This window comes from Nerophis ophidion, linkage group LG03, assembly GCF_033978795.1.
Source record: "Nerophis ophidion isolate RoL-2023_Sa linkage group LG03, RoL_Noph_v1.0, whole genome shotgun sequence".
Lineage (NCBI taxonomy): Eukaryota > Metazoa > Chordata > Actinopteri > Syngnathiformes > Syngnathidae > Nerophis > Nerophis ophidion.
In genome coordinates, this window is record NC_084613.1 from 48,026,429 (window position 1) to 48,039,083 (window position 12,655).

General features: G+C 41.1%; 1 protein-coding gene across 6 annotated transcripts in view; it reads left to right on the forward strand.

The window, feature by feature from the left end:
• Positions 1–12,655, forward strand: part of LOC133549726 (putative transmembrane protein INAFM2) — a 118,137-nt gene that overhangs the window by 1,418 nt on the left and 104,064 nt on the right. The gene's annotated exons all lie outside the window — the stretch shown is intronic.

The window sequence follows — 12,655 nt, forward strand, 5'->3', positions numbered from 1 at the left end:
ATGGTGTATACAGTATGGTTTAATTTGATAGTAATAATTTAATTTGATTTAAAAAAAAGTGGATGGATTCAAATAGGTTCAGCAGGACATATACATTCTGGTGAGGATCTGGATAAGAGGGCCGGTGCCAGATTGTTATTTTACCCTTTGACTTACTCAATGAAACCGTCTTTTCGGGCGCTATAGCTCGGTTGGTAGAGTGGCCGTGCCAGCAACTTGAGTGTTCCAGGTTAGAGCCCCACTTCCGCCATCAGTAACTGCTGTTGTGTCCCTGGGCAAGACACTTCACCCACCTGCTCACTGTGCCGCCCACACTGGTTTAAATGGAACTTAGATATTGGATTTCACTATGTAAAAGCGCTTTGTGTCACTTGAGAAAAGCGCTATATAAATATAATTCACTTCACACTTCACTATCCCCGAGAATCAAATTCCCCACAGGTGTCAAATTCAAGGCCCATCTCCACATAAAGTGAATAAAATGCAGCATGAAAGAGCTATTTTGACAGACAAAATGTACTGCGGGCAATTGCATGTCAGGGAGTACCACGCCTTCCACCCGATTGTAGCTGAGATAGGCACCAGCGTCCCCCGCCACCCCAAAAGGGAATAAGCGCTAAAAAATGGATGGATGGACAAACTTATCTGATCATGCAACAAGATATACCAAGCATTTTTTTTTTTGGTGATAAAAAATGAATACCTAAACATCTGCTTGTAACCATAACTTATGATTTTTTTAATCAAGTTACTCATCTGTTAGTAAAAAATATAATTATCATACACAATTGTGTAAGGTTAATATACGTTTATATTCATAGATGTTCACTGATGTGACACTCAATGAAAAAGGAGTTTGACACCCTTGATATACCGCTTTTACTCTGCACTGCCTATTGCAGTTTGCGACATTCATCTTTCCTTTTGATGGAAACCTGAGAAAATTAAGCTACATTGAATGCATCAGTCAGGGCGAGCAAACTAACATAAGCAGAGAGAAAGATTCTCGTGTGTTTACTTCGACAAAAGACAGAAAATGGGCCTTTGCAGCAAAGTGGAGACTGAGGAGATCTAGTACTGCAGCACGGTAGCTTATTTTTGATATTACCAATTTACCAGTGAGGGCAGGTAAGGCAGAGCCTCGATCAAAAACGAATAATGATAGCATTAAATTAACTGTGAAATGAATGTATTTTCTGTATGGTTGCGATCATTTTAAAATGTTTTCAAGTAAACATTGCAAAACCACTCAATACTGATCAAATTCAGGGCAGAAACCTAAGATGAGGCTTAGCTTACCCTCCGACTCAGCAATAAAGTGTGTTGGATGCAGAAACATTTGTTATACACCATACGTTTCTAAAACCTGTGTAGTGTTTTGTATGCGAGTGTGATTATATGTTGCCGTGTTTTTTGGACACCAGGATGCAGACACTAGGGATGTCCCGATCCAGGTTTTTGCACTTCCGATCCGATACCGATATTGTTTTTGCACTTTAGTGGGATAAAATGTTTATAACTCAGCATCAATACTTGCTCTTGAACAAGTGTAAACTTTAAAAAAAAAAAAAAAAATCTACACACTCCCTTCAATTGTTTGCCCCAGTCAGGGGGGGCAAACAATTGAAGTCCAAGCATAATGGGGAGATTCTTTCTAACAAAGACGAGCACTTCAAGATGCTCAGGTGTCAGCCTTCTCCTGTGTTCATCTATGATGAGTGCTAAAAAGCCTCTCATTCTAAAGAGTCTTTAAAATGTCCTACAACTTTACCACCACGCTTGACTTTATTCTGGCATGTTTTACACTCCGCCTCTTCATCTTTTTCGTTTTGTAGGGTAAAATAATCCCTCACAGCTGACATTTTTACCGTAACTTTTAATTCACTTTTAATTCTGAACGGTTAGAACACAGACCTGTGGATGTTTTGAAGGTGTGCTGGAAAATGCGGGACGGAGTGTAGGGAGCAGCAGAAGAATTCATTTTCATTTCATTTTTATTTATCTCACTCATTGATGTGCATTTAGAACGATACATAATTATATCACAATTATACAATTTAAATTCACACAATTCCTGAGAAGAAGCAGGATGAAGAAAATCTTATAATATCCTGCCCCCTTTGACACAGTACATTATCTTACTTCATGAATATCATTTAAGCCGACACATATATCCAAATGTAATGAAACAATCAAAAACAAAAAACACAAGACACATGTTATTTAAATCGACCGGAGTTTTTTTTAAAAACTGGATCATTTTCGCATGCCTTGCCGATACGCATTTTTGGACAAATATCGGCGGTCGATCCGATCAAATGTCGGATCGGGACAACCCTAGCAGAGACAGTAGGCAAGTGCGGGAAATAAGCCCATTTTTATTAGGGAAACGCAGTTAACACCAAAACAAAAATGTGCAACAGGGAAGTGCACAAACGGAATACAGGCCTATGAAGCACAAGCATGTGATTATAAGGAGCAACTTCATTGGCAGCTATGGACAGATAAGGACGCCAACACTGGAAGAGTGGTGGCAAAAGGAGGCAAACAGGAAGTACAACAAAAAACACACAAACAGGAAATAACACAATACAAAAAAATAGTACCTTGCATGTGAGATCAGGACAGTGATATTATTATTCTTGTTAATCAGACAAGGTGCACAATACTCCTGCTTGCAGTGAAACGTCAGGGACGTACGTGAGCTGGCAAGTGATTTCTGCCTTTCTACAGAGAGAAAAACCGCCAGCGTCAATTGACGCCGATGTGTCAGCAAAAGTTAGCAGGAAGTCACGTGTAAAATGGCGTTTTTATTTTTATTTTTATGCTCTGCTAAAACTGACCGCTAAAGTAGCAGATTATGGGCCTAATTTACTATGATCCAAATACCACACGCTAAACAGCGTGTGCACACTGTAAAAGTGTGTGTGCAGTGGGCATGTTGCGTGTGATGTACTAACCCTGCATGTATAATAGATAATTGGTGCAGACCATCTTAAAAACCCAGTTTCCATATGAGTTGGGAAATTGTGTTAGATGTAAATACAAATGGTATACAATGATTTGTAAATAATTTATAACCCATATTTAGTTGAAAGACAACAAAGACAAAGACAACATATTTGATGTTCAAATTGATAAACTTTTTTTTTTTTTTTGCAAATAATCATTTACTTTAGAATTTGATGCCAGCAAGTTGGGAAAGGTGGCAATAAATACTGATAAAGTTGAGGAATGCTCGTCAAACACTTATTTGGAACATCCCACAGGTGTGCAGGCTAATTGGGAACAGCTGGGTGTCATGATTGGGTATAAAAACAGCTTCCCAAAAAATGCTCAGTCTTTCACAAGAAAGGATGGAGCCAGGTACCTCCGTTTGTTCACAACTGCGTGAGCAAATAGTCAAACAGTTTAAGAACAACGTTTCTCAAAGTGCAATTGCAAGAAATTTAGGGATTATAACATCTACAGTCCAAAATATCATCAAACGGTTCAGAGAATCTGGAGAAATCACTCCACATAAGCGGCATGGCTGGAAACCAACATTGAATGACCGTGACCTTCGATCCCTCAGATGGCACTGTATCAAAAACTGACATCAATCTCTAAAGGATATCACCATATGGGCTCAGGAACACTTCAGAAAACTACTGTCACTAAATACACTTTGTCGCTACATCTGTAAGTGCAATTTAAAGCTCTATTATGCAAAGCGAAAGCCATTTATCAACAACATCCAGAAACGCAGCCGGCTTATCTGGGCCCGAGATCATCTAAAATGGAAAGTGGAAAAGTGTTCTGTGATCTAAAGAGTCCACATTTCAAATTGTTTTTGGAAATATTCGACATCCTGTCATCCGGACCAAAGGGTAAGCGAATCATCCAGACTGTTATCGATGCAAAGTTCAAAAGCCAGCATCTGTGATGGTACCATTAATGCTGAAAGGTACAAACAGGTTTTGGAACAACATTTCCTTGAATTGCCGCAGGGCATATAGTATGCGCTTGCCTTGAATTACTGCCGGTCAAACTCGCTTCCCAAAATAATTAGCCCATACTTAGTATTACCGCCTGGTCAAATTCTTGACGTCACGAGTGACACTTTCCCTGTCATCATTTTCAAAATGGAGGAGGCTGATTTCAATACCTGTAATTTGAAATTGCATAAAGGGAAGAAGATTAAGAGCTATTCAGTAGGATTTAAGGTCCAAGCATAGATCACACTCAATTTTTTATTGCATACCTTTGGTAAGTGCCGGAGTGAGAAGAGGTTTTAAAATAATTAGCGCACGCTTACTTTTACCGCATGCCTTTAGGAAGCGCTGGAGTGAGAAGAGGTTTTAAATTAATTAGCGCCCCGGCGGCAATTCAAGGAAATACGGTATGCTGCCATCAAAGCGCCGTCTTTTTCATGGACGCCTCTGCTTATTTCAGCAAGACAATGCCAAGCCACATTCAGCACGTGTTACAACAGCGTGGTTTCGTAAAAAAAGAGTGCGGGTACTTTCCTGGCCCGCCTGCAGTTCAGACCTGTCTCCCATCGAAAATGTGTGGCACATTATGAAGCGTAAAATACGACAGTAGAGACCCCGAACTGTTGAACGACTGAGGCTTTAATTTCAAAGCTTTAACAATTAGTTTCCTCATTTCCCAAACATTTATTGAGTGTTGTTAAAAGAAAAGGTGATGTAACACAGTGGTGAACATGCCCTTTCCCAAATCCTTAGGCACCTGTTGCAGCCATGAAATTCTAAGTTAATTACTATTTGCAAAAAAAAATAAAGTTTATGAGTTTGAACATCAAATATGTTGTCTTTGTAGTGCATTCAATTGAATATGGGTTAAAAAGGATTTGCAAATCATCATATTCTGTTTATATCTACATCTAACACAATTTCCCAACTCATATGGAAACAGGGTTTGTATTTAAATGAGTTTTTTGTGTGTACAACACGGCTTTCACCATAGAGACGCTCATTAATTGCACAATCACGCCATCATGCTCCTTCCTGTGACTTTTCGCTATGTTTTGTAACACGTAACAGACATGTACCACTTTTTCATGGCATTTTAGAAGCAGTCCTGCAGTGCATCTACAATGGAAACCCATTTGTTAGCGTGCTAAAGGTGTGCCCTGGGAGTCGCTGGCCCTAACTGTGAGCTTGCCCTGGAATGTTCTAGATGCATTAAAATGTTTCCATATCTATGAAAAAATAACTTAATTAAAAGAATGCTAACAGACACCCAAACAAATTAATGGGATTGAACTTGAGGTGAATTTAATTAAATTTAACATAAGGTGCTGTTTTTCTACCGCTTGTCCCTTTTGGGGTCGCGGGGGGTGCCAGAACCTATCTCAGCTGCATTCGGGCGGAAGGCAGGTACACCCTGGACAATTCGCCACCTCATCACAGGGCCAACACAGATAGACAGACAACATTCACACTCACATTCACACACTAGGGACAATTTTTGTGTTTGCCAATCAACCTATCCCCAGTTGCATGTCTTTGGCGGTTGGTGGAAGCCGGAGTACCCGGACAGAACCCACGCAGTCACGGGGAGAACATGCAAACTCCACACAGAAAAATCCTGAGCCCGGGAGTGAACCCAGGACTACTCAGGATCTTTGTATTGTGAGGCACATGCACTAACCCCTGTTACACCTTGTTGCCCCTATGACATCTCGCAGTTGTAAAAGTACAAAATCCACCCATCCATCCATTTCCTACTGCTTTATACTGCTAAAAATACAAAATGTCTGATGAATATTTTTAAACAGTCCTTGTATGTTGTCAAACATAGGCAGGATGCAGTTGCAGTGCGATAACCTCCTTTCTCCCTGCTCTTTCTGCACATCTGTACTAAATATGGATGCAAAACAGAGGCCGCAGAACAGTTTTATTCTTGATAAATCGCACTAAGTGTGCTGTATAATTGAATTGAATTTTTTTCTCTCAGCATTCTGATAATTAGATAGATAGTACTTTATTGATTCCTTCAGGAAAATTTAAATTAGCATGTATTCTGCATATTCATAAAGCAGACTGGCTTAATGGATTGCACTCCTTATTTTGCTCACTTACCAGACGCAAGCCACTGCACACATGTTTAGTGACTTGCCTGTGATATCAAGTTTGCACGTGTTCAAATGCACAAAAAACCTTTAGTATATCAGGACAGGATCCAATTTCTCCAAACTGAACTTTCAGATCAAATAAAAGGCAATCAGATTTTTGGTCAGTATTTGAAAACATTTTTATTTCTTTTACCAATGGTGCATGATTTTTCCTTTTTCTTGTGATACTCTTAATGAGCAACTTGTATCAACATTAATCAAAGATTAGTAATTGAAAGTTAAAAGTGAAGTGAATTATATTTATAAAGCGCTTTTCTCGAGTGACTCAAAGCCCAAGGACACAACGGCAGTGACTAGGATGGCGGAAGCGGGAATCGAACCTACAACCCTCAAGTTGCTGGCACGGCCACTCTACCAACCGAGCTATGCCACCCCTAATACACTGAAATACATTGCTGGCAAAAACAATGAACGGAAAACGGGCCGGCCTGGTCCGACATAGCTGCTAAATAGCTGCTAAAACCCAAGGCAAGCTAAGTTCACAGATTTGCTGCAGTGACAAAAAAGAAAGTACTAATTACATTTGCTTATTATAACATTGCTAAATAGCACATTTAAAGGTGCACGGTGTATTGAGGACACAGAGGGCTTCAAATCCAACGGATGATAAGAGGATTCTCATGTGAATCAATTGTCAGGAGGCCTCTCACTCTTTCACAGATGTGTTGCTGCAGCTGAACCACTTCACACAGTCACATGCGTGCGACTATGAAGTGGAAATAAGAGCAGCCACCCTGTGCTATTTGCCAGTAGAAAAGTGAGGGAGGTGTATCGATCAGAGCGCCCGCTGCACAAAGCACAGAGTAACACATTACACAATGAGCGCTTTCTGCTATTTTTGATCCATCACCCTGAAAAGAAGCATTAAGATGAGACGTTTGCTTTCTGCACTGGTGCTGACAAACATCATAAGTACTACTGCACTAAGAAATGGAATTCAGCAAAGCGGCCGGCGCCTTGGTGTAAAACAGACTTGTGCAAATTAAGGCCCGGGGGCCACATGCGGCCCGTTAAGCTTTTCAATCTGGCCCACCGGACATTCCCAAATCCTTTTTTTTTTTTTATCTTTAAGATGCAAAGTGTAGCTGCCATTATGATTTGCAGTGATGTTTTTAAATTACCTAATTAAGTGAACTATACAAAGTATTTTAAGGGTTGGAATCCGCGCATTTGAGTAATATACTAGTCACTATGGTAAACTAATGAGTTACTATGGTAATCTAATTAGTTACTATGGTAATGTAAATCACAGCAGCTCAGACGAGGCACCAAGCAGTGTGGCTGGGGAGCGTTTCCACAGAGTGTTTCCAGAGCCTGAAATGTGGGTGTCAGGGACAGACGTGGAAGTAAATTTTCACAACAAAGTTCTACAAAAAAAGTGATATTATATCAGGTTGTAGGTGTTTTTTCTTTGCTTTTTTTACCCTTCACATTCGAATTTCGCTGTGTTTGTTGCATTTTTGTTGTGTTTTGCATGACTGTGAAGAATGTGGATGGAGAGGGTATGTGACGATCATATGTTGTCAATATTCAGTGTTTTATCATTGATAGTTAATATTGTAAATCCCACATTCTTTATTTTCATGTACATTCTGGGTGTCTCATTCAGTAGAAAATGTGTAATTCCATTCCGTTTCCTAAGGTGGTCTGTCATTACGTTTTTAGCATTGAATCAGACATTCTTGTGAGTTTTTGTATTAGTGTTTTAAAAATAGGACCCAAACACAAACATATTGTACAGCAGATTGTCACTATTTATATATATGTGTGTGTGTGCGTGTGTGTGTGTGTGTGTGTGTGTGTGTGTGTGTGTGTGTGTGTGTGTGTGTGTGTGTGCGTGTGTGTGTGAGTGAGTGTGTGTGTGTGTGTGTGTGTACGTGCATATATATATATATATGTGTTGGCCCTGCGATAAGGTGGCGACTTGTCCAGGGTGTACCCTGCCTTCCGCCCAATTGTAGCTGAGATAGGCGCCAGCGCGCCCCCCGCGACCCCAAAAGGGAATAAGCGGTAGGAAATGGATGGATGGATGGATATATATATATATACACACACATATATATACACACACATATATACATATGTATAAACAGTATATATATATATATATATATATACATACATATATACACACACGTATACTGTAGATCGATGGATAAGATATACCGGCCCACAGACACATTTTTTTGTCTAAAAGTGGTCAAAATAATTGCCCAGGCCTGTTGTAAAAGAAAAACAGCACTTTTTTTTTGCATGAGTGGTTGTTGGGGTGTGGGGGGGGATTGGGCATTATCCACAATCCTTATGTGAGACAAGAACACCTGTCCCTTTTCTCTGCATTCTAAAGAGTGAAATAAGAGGCGACTCACAATGCAGGTCATGCATTCTACTGTATTCTGCCTGTAAAGTGCTCTGAAAATCTATGACACCATTTCATCTACAGGCTGTGTTGTTATCGCCACGTTCGTGATAGTGCTTACAGTATTTGGCTCATCTTAAGCATTATTGTAACTTCTTTTGGGTGCATTGGTTTGACAGAGCACATAGTGACAAACGCTACTTCTATCAACAACAACAACAAAGACACTGGCATTTTCTGTGATTGCTACCACTAATGGCATACTTTGTGAGATCCTTGCAGCATTAACGTTTCAAATAAGAACATAAAATAGTGACTTATAATGTCACTGGGATGCCGACTGTTGGAATGGTTGTATCTTTTTGGGGCGGCATAGCTCGGTTGGTAGAGTGGCCGTGTCAGCAACTTGAGGGTTGCAGGTTCGATTTCCGCTTGTGCCATCCTAGTTACTGCTGTTGTGTCCTTGGGCAAGACACTCTACCCACCTGCTCCCAGTGCCACCCACACTGGTTTAAATGTAACTTAGATATTGGGTGTCACCATGTAAAGCGCTTTGAGTCACTTGAGAAAAGCGCTATATAAATATAATTCACTTCACTTTCAGCACTTGTGCACTCCTTAAACTGCTAAATCGGGAATGATCCTGACTGCTCATGTTGCGATGGTCTAATTTTGCATTCTATTTGTTGAAAGCCTTGTAGTATCAATTTGGTAGCATAGTGCCAAATCCTTTACGATACTCTTCTTTCTTTTATGGCGGGTCACAACCAACGTATGTGAGCAACTTGAGCTGGTTTGTAGCTGGCTACTGGCGAGTGGTCGGAGGACCAGTGTGAGCAAGGAGATGTCACAACGGCAGAAAAAAGTAGTTCCTCCGTGTTAGCGCTTATGGTTATACTCTTATAGCGCTTTTCTACCTTCAAGGTACTCAAACCGCTTTGACACTAATCACATTCACCCATTCACACAAACATTCACACACTGATGGCAGAAGCTGCCATGCAAAGCCCTAACCACCACCCATCAGGAGCAACTGTTAAGTGTCCTGCTCAAGGACACAACGGAAATGACGAAGTTGATAGAAGTTGGGGATCGAACCTGGAACCCTCAGATTGCTGGCACGGCCACTCTGCCAACTAAACCACGCCGTCCCGCTTACAATAAATATTTTACTATCAATCAATCAATGTTTATTTATATAGCCCTAAATCACAAATGTCTCAAAGGACTGTACAAACCATTAAGCCTACGACATCCTCGAAAGAACCCACAAAAGGGCAAGGAAAACTCACACCCAGTGTGCAAGGAGAACTCACACCCAGTGCGACGCCGGGGACCGAAAGCAATGGATGTCGAGCAGGTCTATCATGATACTGTGAAAGTTCAATCCATAGTGGCTCCAACACAGCCGCGAGAGTTCAGTTCAAAGCGGATCCAAGACAACAGCGAGAGTCCCGTTCACAGGAAACTATCCCAAGCGGAGGCAGATCAGCAGCGTAGAGATGTCCCCAACCGATACACAGGCGAGCGGCCCATCCTGGGTCCCGACTCTGAACAGCCAGTACTTCGTTAATGGCCATCGGACCGGACCCCCTACACAAGGGAGGGGGGGACAGAGGAGAAAAAGAAAAGAAGCGGCAGATCAACTGGTCTAAAAAGGAGGTTTATTTAAAGGCTAGAGTATACAAATGAGTTTTAAGGTGAGACTTAAATGCTTCTGAGGTAGCATCTCAAACTGTTACCGGGAGGGCATTCCAGAGTACTGGAGCCCGAATGGAAAACGCTCTATAGCCCGCAGACTTATTTTGGGCTCCGGGAAACACTAATAAGCCGGAGTCCTTTGAACACAGATTTCTTGCCGGGACATATGGTACAATACAATCGGCAAGATAGGATGGAGCTAGACCGTGTAGTATTTTGTACGTAAGTAGTAAAACCTTAAAGTCACATCCTAAGTGCACAGGAAGCCAGTGCAGGTGAGCAAGTACAGGCGTAATATGATCAAACTTTCTTGTTCTTGTCAAAAGTCTAGCAGCCGCATTTTGTACCAACTGTAATCTTTTAATGCTAGACATGGGGAGACCCGAAAATAATACGTTACAGTTATCGAGACAAGACCTAACGAATGCATGGATGATGATATCAGCGTCGTTAGTGGACAAAATGGAGCGATTTTTAGCGATATTACGGAGATGAAAGAAGGCCGTTTTAGTAATGCTTTTAATGTGTGACTCAAAGGAGAAAGTTGGGTCGAAGATAATACCCAGATTCTTTACAGAGTCGCCTTGTTTAAATATTTGGTTGTCAAATATTACAGTTGTATTATTAAATAGAGGTCGGTGTCTAGCAGGACCAATAATCAGCATTTCCGTTTTTTTGGCGTTGAGTTGCAAAAAGTTAGCGGACATCCATTGTTTAATTTCATTAAGACACGCCTCCACCTGAGTACAATCTGGCGTGTTGGTCAGCTTTAGGGGCATGTAGAGTTGGGTGTCATCAGCATAACAGTGAAAGCTAATACCGTATTTGCGTATGATGTCATCCAGCGGCAGCATGTAGATGCTGAAGAGTGCAGGGCCAAGGACCGAACCCTGGGGAACTCCACACGTTACCTTAACATAGTCCGAGGTCACATTGTTATGGGAGACGCACTGCACCCTGTCAGTAAGATAAGAGTTAAACCAAGACAGGGCTAAGTCTGACATACCAATTCGTGTTTTGATACGGTCTAATAAAATTTTATGATACTATAGCTTAGTTAACATGTTGGAAATGTCATGTAAATTGGAGTTTTTCCATGTTTTTAGGGCACTATATAGGCAAATTGATTAATCCTGCATTGTTAGCTGCCTCGTACTATAAATGATAAATGGGTTGTACTTGTATAGCGCTTTTCTACCTTCAAGGTACTAAAAGCGCTTTGACACTACTTCCACATTTACCCATTCACACACACATTCACACACTGATGGAGGGAGCTGCCATGCAAGGCGCCAACCAGCACCCATCAGGAGCAAGGGTGAAGTGTCTTGCTAGGGACACAACGGACGTGACGAGGTTGGTACTAGGTGGGAATTGAACCAGGGACCCTCGGGTTGCGCATGGCCACTCTCCCACTGCGCCACGCCGTCAGTTTTTGAATACTTAGAATGAACACAAAAGAGACAGATGTGTTCAAGTCCAACATAAGGACTATGGACGATGGGCAAAAGGGGTCTTATCATATTATTTTTTTTCCATATTTAAAACACTTCCTTGTGGTCCACATACTTTATTAATCTCCAAGGGGGATTAATAAAGTAATCCTGATTCAGATAACATGTAATAGTGACTCTGATTTTGCACAGAATTTGTTTAACAGATTGTTTTCAAGCCATTTCCTGACTGTCTCTTCAGGATGTGCTGTCTTCTCCCCGTCTTCCATGTTGTAGTTTTTAGCGCTTCCACATTGAGTCTACTGACAGATACAGTATAAGTCTGACCTATACGATACTTTGTAATTGAAATGTCTACAGTGGAGGATGCATGTGCATGTACGAGCCAGTCTACCCCACAACAAGAGGGTAGAGAAAAAGGAGCTCATTGACTACAGTGTCGAACTACAAAGACGGACTCGTACAAAGCACTTTGAGTAAAATTTTACCATATAAGGATAACCTGCTGACATCACCAATTGGCAAAATGTCACTAATTGGGTAAATTCCAAATGGCTCGTTTTGGAGGAAATATGAAGGAAAGGAAGATTGTTTTATAAAGATCTCTGTCGTTCCATCTGAAATTTTCAGGACTTATGCATAATATGTCCCCTCTAAGAGCGAGGCTTGTCTGCTTTGGCAAACAGGAAGTTAATTCAGCACAAGATTGCAACAACATGGTGACAGGCCTCTCAATATTGCAGCAGCCTCGGTAATAACATACAACTTTGACAGATGTGTTTGCAGTGCTGATCTCAGCTTCCTGTGATGTATGAGAGCAACACTGGCTGACTTATTGATGAAAGACTTCATCAGTGCCGGCAGTGATTACTGGAAGGACACGGCTTGTGACCTTTTGACTCCTTTTACTTAGACAACCCATCTTCAGTCATATTCTACCACACATAGTAGGGTTCAGGATATAGGAAAAATAGCAAGAGAAGCAAGGGACAGTGTGACATC